The sequence below is a fragment of the Habropoda laboriosa genome, unplaced genomic scaffold, assembly GCF_001263275.1.
Source record: "Habropoda laboriosa isolate 0110345459 unplaced genomic scaffold, ASM126327v1 scaffold469, whole genome shotgun sequence".
NCBI lineage: Eukaryota > Metazoa > Arthropoda > Insecta > Hymenoptera > Apidae > Habropoda > Habropoda laboriosa.
In genome coordinates, this window is record NW_017100616.1 from 60,514 (window position 1) to 73,548 (window position 13,035).

At 38.9% G+C, this 13,035-nt stretch overlaps 1 non-coding gene across 1 annotated transcript; it reads right to left on the reverse strand.

Annotated features, from left to right (window-relative positions):
- Positions 1-12,017: 12,017 nt before the first annotated feature.
- On the reverse strand, positions 12,018-12,099 carry Trnas-aga. Its single transcript has one exon. It is a non-coding gene; the product is annotated as a tRNA-Ser (tRNA).
- Between the last annotated feature and the right edge of the window lie 936 nt (positions 12,100-13,035).

Here is a 13,035-nt window from a genome sequence, read left to right on the forward strand (position 1 = left end):
GAACAGCGGTCCCGATAAAACAGCGGACGAGCTTTCCTAACAGGCGTCAGGATACAGCTACGGATATAAACATCGCTATTCCCTTCAGACGATGGAAAGAGAGAGAGAGAGAGGAGGCAGGCTCACCTGAACTTTGTTCCGTTGATAAAACTGATCGATTGGATTGGTTGCAGCGGTGAACGGTGATCCACCCGGAGTTAGGATCTACCTTGTTACTTGTGTTACTCCTGATACTGGTGCTCTTTTGGTTTCTGATTTTCTTGGTTTTGAAGGATCTGTTGAGGAGAGTTTCTTCGAGGTGAAACTTAAAATCTTGATATTGTTGCAATTGTATCAGTGTATGGAAACATGTGTAGCAACGTTTTTAACCAGTTTGTGTAATAATTCAACGTTAGATAATTCAGAAAAACATATGAAAATTTTCTACTAACTCATGATATTAAGCTAACAATGACAGCTCGATAAGATACTCTAATCTCTTTTCAACAGAAACATATCCACGTTCCCACTTCTCACACCTTTTCACTCTCCATCGAAAACAACCCTCATCAAACTTTTCCCACCTCTTCCGCCTGCAACACTCTCTCCTCTGTTACAAAACACCACGGAGACCAAGCATAGGGTTTCAGGTTTTCGTATAATGCTATCAGAAGCTGGCCATCCGCTCGGGCAAGAAGACAAGCGAGAGGCAGAGGCAGCCAGAAGGCCGGCCAGCTTGATGAACGTGGCCGTTTATATCTACCGGCTGGAACCACCGAACGGGCAGCCGGTCGACGCCGAATTCCGCCGCTTTCCAATAATTTTATTTTTGCTTTTAATGCGCCGTCCGCGATGGGATCGTGCAACGGCTGCCTGGCGGCGGTCGATGGCGCTTTTTGATACTAGATAAAACTGAGGAACGACCGGTCGCCTGGCTTTCGGCCTTCTCTCTCTCTCTCTCTCTCTCTGTCTTTCACGCTCGCTCGCTCGCTCCGTTCTTCGTTTCTTCTTCACCTTTTTCACTCTTTCTACATTGCTTCTGCTGGTTACTCTTCTTTGTTAGTTGCCTGGCTGGTTGAACACAAGCGCGTAACCGCGAGTCTGCGCGCGCAAAGATGGCATCGCCGGTTTTGAACGAGCAAGATTGCCTTTTCGACGGGCCCTCTGCTGCCACGAAGCCTACTGAAAGCATCTTCTCCGATCTGCGGATATTTATTGCTGCGCCCCTGCAGCAGCCACCGCGGCGTTTTCCTTTTTAACTTCCCTCTCCTCCCTTCTTGTTCGTTGCGCGCGTGATTGATCTGAATTCTTCACCGGATTTTTCGAGATCGGGCTTTTGCCATTGCCTTCGGGATCGTCTGCCCCCCCCCCCCCCTTCCCTTTTTTGTTGCGCCTCGGTTGCTGCCGACTTTTTGCGAGGGTGGCTTAGATTAGGATCGAACGATGCTTGGGTTTAATTGGTTCAAGGAGATTAAGCTCGTGAGAGTCTTTGATAATTGGCCCTTGGTAAAAATGGTGTGATTTGGGGAGGATGATGGAATTTTTGTTTTGATGGTTGGAAATGAGGAATGATGGAATTATTGTGTTGTCTCTCTTATTGTTAGTATAATTGATTTTAGGGTTATGTGTATACCTGAGTGCTTTTTAAGTGTTAATTACCATAAATCTACTACACTATTCTTACGATAACAATTCTTCGCATCAACCAATTCTCTCGAAAAGCTACAAAAACGAACTCCAATTCCTCCAAGAACATCCCTCGCAAAACTTTTAAAAATCGTCTTTAATCCACTCGCTTTGCCACCGTGAAATCCTGCTATCGCCTCGATCTACCCTCAGTCCCTAATCATAAAATTCACTGGCAGTCAAACAACAGAGCGTCATCAATCAACGAGGCAGTCCGCGTCAAGCTATCCCCAGACAGTCAAATTGACAAATAAGTTTCTCGTCTGTAGACTGAACTCGGAGGCGAGCTAAGTCGCTCCTTGAAACGATCCTCAATCGGTCGAGTCCCAAATCGACGTGTGTACACACACACGCGCGCGCGCGCGCCTAGCTTGGACAGAAGCTAGAAACGCGCGGCGTTGGAAGGCCTCATGAATAACAAATGCTCTCTTCGGTTATTTCTCACGGCAGTGGGAACATTTCCACGAACGAGCCAGATCAGGGAGGTGAAACGGGGGCGGGCAGTATAGAGAGTATCGAGAGGGCGGTAAATAATATCCACGCGTATGTACAGGCGTCAAGCGATAAATCACCGGTCGGCGTGACAGGAAATTGAACTTTCGCGAATACTTATGCCCTCGTGATTATTCATGTCGATAACGCTCGCGCTAGGGCACGTTCTACTAAGTGAAAAGGAGCCCAGAGCCTGTGAGAGAGATGCGGGGATCTGCGTCATACTTTTAGGCAGCGTCCTCGATAATAAATAACAGGCTGGTGTTTCCTCGATTCCAGGCACGCGAACACCGACAGGGACGAAAGGAAATGCTTTCGTGTCTCGCTTTTTCTTTTTCTTCTTCCTCCTTTTTCCTTTTACGCTTTTCCCCTATTTTGCGTGACTTTATAGCGATGGGTGTTAGATACGCGTGTTTCTCACGATCTTCAAGAAATTCGAGTAATTGTTTAGAAAATTCGGAAGTACTTGTACGAAAACACTGTGCAACACAGACTCTCGTTCTTTTTCCATTTTATCTGTGTAGTTATTGCATAAGTGGTTATTAATTTTGAACGTTCGACGTCGTTTTAGTGTATAATATGTGTAATATTGAAAATATTTATCAATTAATTTGTAACGCTTCCATTATTGAACTAAATTAACCAGTTGCAACTTCTAATTAATTATAAACATATTACCTTTAGAAAAAGTGAATTTTTTTTTATAACAAACTTTACTTAAAAATACCAAACCGTCTAAATTGTTTACTTCTTATTCAATTCCCATTTCGGTATCAAATGATAGTATTTCAAGTGGAACTAATTGTATCAACTGACTCTATACTTACGTAACACACGATATAACATCATCATCATTTGGAGCTACTTCGAAGTCTTGCTTATAGATGGCCAAGTAGTGAAACTACTTCTCGCAGAAAAAAAGTGCGTAGCTGGTTACATGTACTCCTCGTCGTGGATGGAAAAGTTAAGATCATACTTCACAGGATCATTTCTGTAGTGTATCTTACTTTCCCTCTTACCTAAGTAAGAGTGCAAGCAACCACGATGAGGAGGCACAGCTTTCTTCCCCGAGCGTGAGGAAGACTCGAGAAGTTGACTTTTGTTTCAAGTTCTCAGTCATCGATGATCGTTCACCCCTTGTACTAACCTTGTACTAAGTACGAGGGGGTCGGGAAGTGCAGCTTTCTGAGTGGCCTTTTTTTTTATTAAATTACTAACAATAAATTTTTTTCGTAAAGGAAATACTTCGGACACTCAGAACTTGAATAGAGAAATCTTCACAATTTTTTAGTGTATAAAATAGTGTAATGTCCATAAAATAATTCTTGTATATTATTAGAAATATTGTGTTTTGTACAAACTAAGAGAAAAAGTGTTCAAAATAGTCTTTTTAATTTCTTTGGGTATTTCAAAATCTTATATCGTTACTTGGTATCGATATTTAACCCTTTGTCTTGTGATTATTTTTAACTATTATGCATGCAAACTTATACTATTTTAATACTGTGTAAGCATTAATTATTTCTATCACACGTTCACCAAAATCTATACCACGAGTGTGACTCGTTGTTACAAGTTAAAGGGTAAAAAATCGATAACTAATAGAGAAATATTATCCCCGTCGTTAGTTCTGTTTTTTTGTTTCCTTCTCTCTTCTTTGTCTTTTTTGTCTCGTTGTTCGAAGAGGACAGAATAGAGGTTGCACTTGGTCGGTTTGCACGTGGCCACGGAAATATTTTAAGTCGCTGCGAACGCGGTGAACGTTGTAACTGTTTTAATTAAGCGGTGTGTTGGCTTTTAATGAAACACGCGACGCGGTTTTTAATTATGTTTTCATTGACAAACTCCGGATCCGGCCGGTTTCGGAAATATTCTCGCATTGCGGCATCGGCATGGCCTCCGTAATTAATGAGATTGCGCTTCTCGTTTTTGCGCTTCACGCCGGCGTGCCAAGTGTTATTAATTGTGGGCTGGTTTCCGAGCAGATTCCGTTTCGGTAGACGTCCTTTCGCTAGATTAAATGGCAAATTATTTTCCATGCGAGAAAAATCAGGCAAATATGAATCAATTATAGATTCAATTATAAAAAAAGAAAGAAAATAGAATACTAATCGGAACGAATTTTCTCAGCGAAGATCAATCGTCAGATTCTCTTCTATTTCATCAGAGATCCATTGAATCATAAAAATTGCCAATACAGTTACGCTATCAGATTTTTCTCACGAACGGTCGACGTCCCTCGAAAAACCAATAAAATTCCCACGAACAAGATCACCTTGGAGCCATAAGGAAAGAGGTTGTTATAACTTAGGTAGTATAATGAAAATAAGAAGAAACGAAGAAGTGGATGTTTCTGTTGATAAAGATCTTTGAAAATTCCACGCTCGACGTCGCCGTCTGATGACGTCGGTTTCTCAAAAATAATGAAATCCCCAGAAGGAGGCGGTCCCATAACTCTGGCCAGTCTACTTTGTAACGCGATCAGCTTTGGTCGCGCGCCAAACCACCACCGACGACGACTCGCATCTGCGGCTCGAACCCAGCCGAATTTATGTGCGGCCTGCTTCCACTCTCTGACACGCCGAGGCGAAGCACGTGGACAGCGACGGTTGTAAACCACCCTCTTAGAAACTCACCCTCCCTACCTCCCTCTTCTCACGGCCAACAACCTGTCCACGCAACTTTGTTGAGTTAATTACTCCGCGTGGAAACTTTGCATTACGGTGATATTGCATCCTGACGACATTATGCTTGTCACATACGTGAAAGTGGTTCTGTGTTTTTTTCTTTTACGAGTTTCCATTGTTTTAAGTTCATTTTCGGGAGACTCTGTTGAGTTAGCTGCTTTGCTTGGTGTACGTTCGTAAGGTTTATACTTTGAATGTTCAAGGGAGAAGTTGGGTATAAAAAGGAGTGAGTGTATAAAGCTGATTTTTGAGAAAATATAAGAGAATAGAGGGTAGTATTGTTTGAATGTTTAAAAACTAGAGCTTATTGAATTTTTATGAATGAGAGGGTACACAAAGAATGAGAATATCAAAGGAGGTAGTATTATTTGAATAGCTCAAAAAACACAGTTTATTGAAATTTATGAATGAAGGATACACGTTTTATTTCTTAGTTTTGTTTGTTTATTGTGTGTAACAATATCGTTCTACTAGAATATTAAACCGAGGAAAAATTGATTTAAAAATTGAAAAATTTACTGACTAAAATTAGATTAATGTTTTGACACTGTTGAATAAATTTGATTCATTTTTTCTTTTCCCTAATACAAATTCACTGCAAATATTAAAAAACTTGCAATGAATATTATTCGTGAAAAGAATCACTGTGGTACTCACAGAAAATAAACAGCAATTACAATATTCTCATTACGTTGAACACTTCACAAACTATGTAACTTTTCGAGAAAAAATATCCAAAACGTCAAAATATAATATAACTCGAGAAACAGGCATTCGTTGATCGTGAGAGCGTTGAAAAGACGTTTCAATTAAGTCCTCAACGTAGCAGTCATTGTTTGAGGCTTTTGTATGCTGTGCGTGCGTATCGTGCGAAGGAAGGGATTAATCCAGATCCAACTATCCAGACGGGAATGACTGTAAAACCGTGTTGTCAAGTAGAATCTTGTAACCAGCGCGCGGTAGCTTCCCTTGTTATCGTAGTCTTATTACATCTTAAGCTGGTTGTCACTCGAAAATGGTACGTGTGGCGGCTTCCAGTTTCCAACGGTGCACAGCTATTGTATGGTTCGTTATAGGCGGCGTATAACGTGCCTTGTATTCTTACCAAGTTTCCTAATGCACTTTGAATTTATTGCCCCCGAGATCCGCGGATCTTGCAACTGTAAAGCATGTTGAAGATCCGTGAAAACTTTCAAGTATTTAGATACAAATCATCAGGTGGTTCCTTTATCTTTAAGTGTTGCATCTGTTTCCGTAAGTTTTGTTGATAAAGTGGTAGAATGATAACATTTTTCACGTTGAAATTTTAACAGAGAAAAAGTAGAATTTATCAAAAATGAAGTTTTGACATTTTATTTTTATTAGCGTGGAAATTTTTTCATTTATAATATGATACAATTTTGGATAGATTCAACTATATAGAAACACACCATTTCCTGGAAGTTTTTAAATAAAGGAATTGATGCAATTCAGAAGGAAGAGAAATATTAGCATGTTCACAGTCCGCTGACCCAAATGTGGGTCACGAGAGACTAAAATTAGAAGTCGTACTTTTGATATAGAGGGCACTTTATGTTCGAATTTTTATATGAGTAATTAAATTGCGAGTGTTATTTATATTTAAGGAATAATTCAATTGAACATTTTAATTGATTTAATAAAAGTGTGAAATAGGTAAGACAGGTACCATTTTCTTGAACGTTCTGAGAAGGAATATATTTTCATCTTAACCTGTGAATGTGTTAAAAATAATTACAAAATGTAATCTCTAATTAACGTTAATTTAAGAAATTAATTAAGCTTTCTGGATATTTAAATTTCGTTTAAACTTCTTAGAACAATTAAACAAAATCGTTCACTCCAAGGATACCAAAAAACTTCAACAAATTCTTTTCTCCTCCAATTAATAAATTCGCTTCCTAATCATACTAATGATACTCCCATAAAGTCGAAAGAAACTTCACCTCGATCTTCTCAAATCAGACTCTTAATTCCGTCAAATTACCCTTGAAACCGAGCACCCAAAGAATACCCCACACTCGTACACACGCTAAACGAGAGCAAACGTCTCGTCATTACAGGCGATAAAGTGTTTAACCCTCCAATTTCATGGAAATTCGATGGAGATCACGAGGTCGCGCGTGTCACGTTGCAATTACTCTTCACTCATTTTCCACCGCGCTATTTTTTAATTGCACGCTTATTACGCCTTCAGACCTAAAGGGTGCAAAAGAAGAAAAATAGTAAGATCATTGTAGGAAGGAAACAGAAGGAAAAAGACGTGGAGAGGTGAAGCGAGTAGAGCGAGCAGGCGTGGAATATAATTTGGTGGAACGAGAAAAAGGGGGGAGCCCCACGGACGGTTTTCGAGGGCGTATTAACCCTATCGATATGATGATGCCGCGGTTGCCTCGGTAGGTACTGTAATTACGGTAATGTTATGCGCGCTAATTGGAGGATTTTGCGAGAGCCCGATAAAAACGAGATTACCGTGCGCGGTGCACCGCGTGTGCGCATCACATGTGCGTACACTGGTGTGTATCTCGTTCGTGGTACCTATATATATTGGTGAAAGAAATTGGCTATCGGCGCACTTCTCGGCCGAAGACCCATTATCTTTGCGCAAAAAGTTAGTAAATCATCCGCGATACAATCTGTGGTATGGTCTGGAACTGAGAGCAGCTCGCGTTTGTTGCTCGCCTTTACGTTCATCCTTTCGAAATGAAACAACGTCAATGGGATAATGCCTCGTCCCCGTGGTTTTTTAATTAATCCGAATGAACGAAAATCGCTCGGCCTGGGATCGGCAGACGGAGAAGAGTTAGTCCGGGAGTTGCGTGCCTCACGCTCGTTAGCGATACAAGTAATTGCGCCTCGGCCCCGAAATCCTTCGCTCGCGTCCTGCAGCGGTGTCGAGGCCAATTTTTCCCCACGGAATCAATTGGACGTTCAAGGCCGATGCAAGAATAGCTTCTTCTCTCTCTCTCGTGATATTCTTCCTTTTACGAGAGTTTCAGACTATCTTTTACTCGTTTATTTCGATATCTTTTTAGATTTGTTGCGCGAGTAGAACGTTGGAAATTGTTGTGAACGATCTGTTCGATACGTGTGCTGTCACACTGTGAATCAGGGAAGGTAGAATTTTTCATTAGGTGAACAGTTGTTTGATTTTTTACCATTTGAGTTGTCAAGTTTGAGAAGTGAAGAATTGGAAATGTGTGACTCTTAGGAATTATGTGTTGAAGTGTGTTAGGTCATGATACAGGTTTTAATCAGAGATTAAAAAGAGTTAAAAACGAGAAATCGATTGATTTTAAACCAGACATTAGTGGCAAAGAAATAAAGAAAAAGATGAAAGAAAAGTTCCTCAATTCCAGAGTTAACTAACCTTTAAAAAAAACCATCGTGAAATATGCTTATTAGGTAATTTCAATTTGATCATAAATATCTATTCAGGGAAAATAAATGAAAAGAGGAGAGGTTGCAAGCACCATCAGAAATTTTTAAAACAAAATAACGGTATATACTCTGGCTGGCAGAAAGTTCTTTAATTAATGCTGGGACACTTCTTGCCGCGGAAGAGGCAAAGTTCCGTTAGCGAAACATTCCCGCATCCTTCCAATTAGTTGTAAAGTATAGAATACATGTAAAACGCAAAAACTACCTGTGTAGACAAGAGTTAAAAACGTTTCTCGCAAATATTCTCTTTTGAAAATTTCAATTTTCATTTAGAAAACGTACGATTTTGCTCGTTTTGATATTATTTTCGAATCGACGAAACTTTTGTTTAGACGGTTGATTATACACGTCTGGTTGTTAGGCAAGCGTGAAGCTAATAGGTAGCAAATAAAGGGAACGTAGGTACAAGGAAAATAAACGAAGAGAGAAGGAAATCGAAGGTAGAGGAAACAGACAAGATTACGCGAAAACATCAACGTCGGAGATTGGAGAGAAGCGTAAAAATCAGGAACCTAAAACAGGGTAGGAAAGCAAACGGCGAGGGAAAGATTTGACAAACATTGCTGTTAACAAAGCTTGTTAAAACAACGCTGGAAAACAAACAAGTAAGACGGATGTAAAATAAATAAAGAAGAAGCGGGCGTATTCAGTGCTGACGGTGAATAAAGCTCCCAAGAAGAGAAAGGAGATCGAGCAGAAGGGAATAAATGGAAAGGAAATAAAATGAAGGAAAAGAAATGTTTCGATATTAATTACAGCAGTATCAATTCTTACGAGCAATTATTCTCGTGAAACGTTTGAAAAGAAAAGTTGAAATTTTCAAATTTCAAATTGGACGAAAGCAAAGTATACTCTAAGTTAATTGTATCGTTTTAGAAAATAGTTTAGAATTTCTTTTAAAATTCTAAAAGATAATTCACAAATTGGTTAGTATGAAGAATTTTTTTTTTGTCGTTTAATCAATTGAAATCTTGCAATTATAAGCAAAACTACAAGTGCAGTTGAAACGTTGACTAATTATTACATCATATCGCAAATTGGATCGATTTAATTGGTCCGGAATAAAGGACATACAACATCCAATGAACATAATTGGTACGATCACCAATTGATCAACGACACGTCTATGGATGTAATAGATGCGGTGGTTATCTCTGTGAGCGTTATTGAATTTGACTGTAACTGGACAACGACGATTGAACGTAATGAATAATTAATTTATCTGTGATCGACCTTTCAGTGTATTTCTGAATGAAATACAATTCAGTGCGAAATATCTTACCGTGAAGTCGTTGAAATTTACATTTTATGTTTCAATAGGAACAGAATGATCATTTACTAAAAAATCAAATTTTTATAATCGTTAGACTTCCAGAATTAAAAAAAAAAAAGTTCCATAAAAAGTTTGCAAAATTTCTAAAATTCATCTCTGTCCAACTAAGTAGAAATTAAAACAAAAATTGCCGTGAAAGGTAAATTAATTCCCAAATATCCAACCAACTGAATGCAAAATTAAACAAAAATTATCATCAAAGATGAATTAATTCAAAGAATAAAAGAAAATTCTCTCCGTGTTATTTTCGTCTTCAGTGAAATCACACGGTATCTCGCAGAAAACCCTAAAAAAGGAAGCAAGGTTTTAAGAAAAATAATAAAAATCCTTGTGTAGCAAAGAAAGCATCAAAGGAGAGAGAGAGAGAGAGGTGGGAAACGAGTGGTAAAAGAGCGAGGAACGGTCGAGAAAAAAGGGCACAAAAAGAGGCGATGGCCGAAACGCGGAGTGAAACAAGGGTGCGTGCACAATGGTGAATGTGGGTGCTCGTAAGTGTAATGTATGCTCGTATTGTTTACCGGCTTCTTGGCACGTCGTTGTGGGCCATTGCACGCAGCAAACAAGCGGCACACGTGTCCACCCACCGATGCGTGCGAGTTACTCAACGACGCCCACGCGTCCACTCGGCGTTTCGACGCCGAACTGCGAAAACGCGCGTCGACGAAACGACCGCAGAACCACCCCTTTCCGCCGCTTCCCCTCCGGACTAATCCGCCGTTGTGTCATGCAAATCACACCGATGAAAGAACCGGGCCACCGTGACCAGGTCGCTGCAGCAATGTTAACCCTTTGTGGACCAAAGATTACGTACCGTGTCAAGAAGAATTAATATTCAAATTATATTTTCATAAAATGTATATATACAGGATGTTCTAAAAATTTTTGTACAAACTTTGCTAGTGTGTTTTACAGGTAAAAATAAGATTTGAATGTCGTGTAAGAAATGGTATAATAATGGTTTATTTAAAAGTTGTGACACAAATAAGAAATAATGGAGAAAACAGGATAAATGCATTTTCTCGTTTAGTTCGATATAGGGCAAGATATTATTGGTCTCTTTATATCTTTAGATTTTTATTTGTGAGGGAAATTAATTAATTGAGAGGATTAATACTGCTTTTGACGAAATTAGAGAAAATTGGGATGAAATTTGATTTGCAGTAAATTTAGTATCAAGCTTATGTGGGTAATGGCAGGCAACACTTACAAAATTGGAAATGTAGAAATTCGTATTTTTGTTCAGACTTTTTAATAAATCATTTATACACTTTTTTATCTATAAAATTTTATTCTTATTTTTATCTGTAGGGTACACTGGCAAAGCTTGTATTAAAACCTACAGAACACCCAGTATGAATTGTCGGTCACGCTAGCTATTTTTATTGCTCAAAATAATTAATTATTGCGTTCGTATGAATTTCATAGTTTTTTATGAATGTATCTACCTCTGAGTTCTTGATAATTCTCAAATTTTTGCGCTTCCATTCATCTGCGAAAAAATACCCGAAGCGTAATCGAATCTCGATTAATACGAGAATTCTTCATCCACGTTGAACGAAATTTTCCGCTGGAAGTTTTAACAAATTCATCGCGTCCAAGTCACTGATGAATTGTTTATTTCATTTTCGTTCGACGTGTGCAACGCAGCGAAATTAACTGCGTGATCGTCGAACTTTCGTTGTTTCGAGAACGCGTTACGCAGATAATGAAAGCAGCAATTTTCCCTACGAATTCTCCTTTTTTTGTTTATCCACGTAGGCAACTACAAAAAGCAGGTATGTAACTGTTAATTAATTGTTGAAATCCGTACGTCGATCGATGTGAGCGATTGTACATATTCAATTATTTAATTAAATGGAAATTCCGATATTTTACTCTTTATTCTTGAGCGAGTCTGAGTGGCCTTTTTAATCAAATATCAAACACAATGTTGTTAGGTTTAGCAATTAGTTTATCAAGTATAGGTTGATTGTACACTTTAATTACATTTTAAGGTTTTTTCAAACTTGAGTATTATTTGTAATTTTCAACTTCATTTTATGCAGAAAATTAAATGGAAAATATTTCCTTCATAGTAATTCTCATGATAATGAATATTGCACAATTTCACGTTTAGTGCAACATTGGAAACATTATGCATATTTGAAATGTCCAAGTTGCAATTTTATTTTATATTGAAATTTACTTTTCTTTTTTATATTTTTATATGAAAAATAAAGCTTTGATTTTTCGTTTTTGATATATACACTGTAACATCATAGTGTATGAATAACAAGAATTACAGGAAAAATAGAATTATTTTTAATTGTGATTAGGTTACGTATTTAATATAATAACATTGACAAAAGTTAGAAAAAATTACAAGAAAAGAACAACAGTTTCGCAGTCGGTAGGACTCGAACCTACGCTCCCAGAGGGAATCTGATTTCTAGTCAGACGCCTTAACCACTCGGCCACGACTGCTTGTTGAAGTACTTTATTTTGTAGACGAACGTTCCGTACAACAATAGCAACAAGAAATGATTAAATATTTAATTCCATTCTTACATAACCTCTCCAGGTCATTCCAACTAAAAAAATCATATTCGTAACAAATTCAAAACTTACAACTAACGTAAGTGTAAAATTCAAGAATTCTCTTTCCACGAATAGTTCAATAAAAAAAAGAACTCTATCAGATCAGAGTCAAAATTAATGGAAGTCCCTAAATTTTCAAAAACAACAGTGCGTTACATTGAACGGACAGAGCAACGAGTGTAACCCGTGTCACAAAGCTGACCAATTCCAATCAATTTCCACAACATACAGCGAGAGCCTGCCGGCGGTAATGCCCTGAAATACAAGCAACGAAGAAGTCAAAGCAACTGATTACTGTGCTCGAAATCACACAGTTAAAACGATGTTTTATCAACGTGAATCGTCAAACAGCAGTCGCGACAAGCGATATCATCGTCGTGGATCGAGTTTGAAGGTTGGTCACGAATGAAATACAAAGCTCATGGCCGGGGGATTCAACGAATCAGCCCGTAGACAGGTTGGAAAGGAGCACGGCAAATCGACGCGTAATTACCATTTCGACCTGGGCTAGACGGCTAATTAGCGAAAGTAACGTCAATGATGCAGCGTGTTTTAGCGGCGGTGCGATCGTCGACATATAAATCTACCCCTTAACTTGGTAATATCCCTTCTGCTCGCGCGACTAATGGCAGCGGTATTTGCACGGTAAACGCGCGTCGTTAGTTTCGTCCGGCCGAGGCTAAAGGCTTTATTTAACAGCAAACAGGAAGCGCGTGCTGCGCCCGGGACACGTTGTAACCCACTGGCTGACACGTCACCGGGGGGGATGGAAACGTTGTACTGCCTCGTGTCCGCCCGAAATTATTCGAGGATTATTTTTTG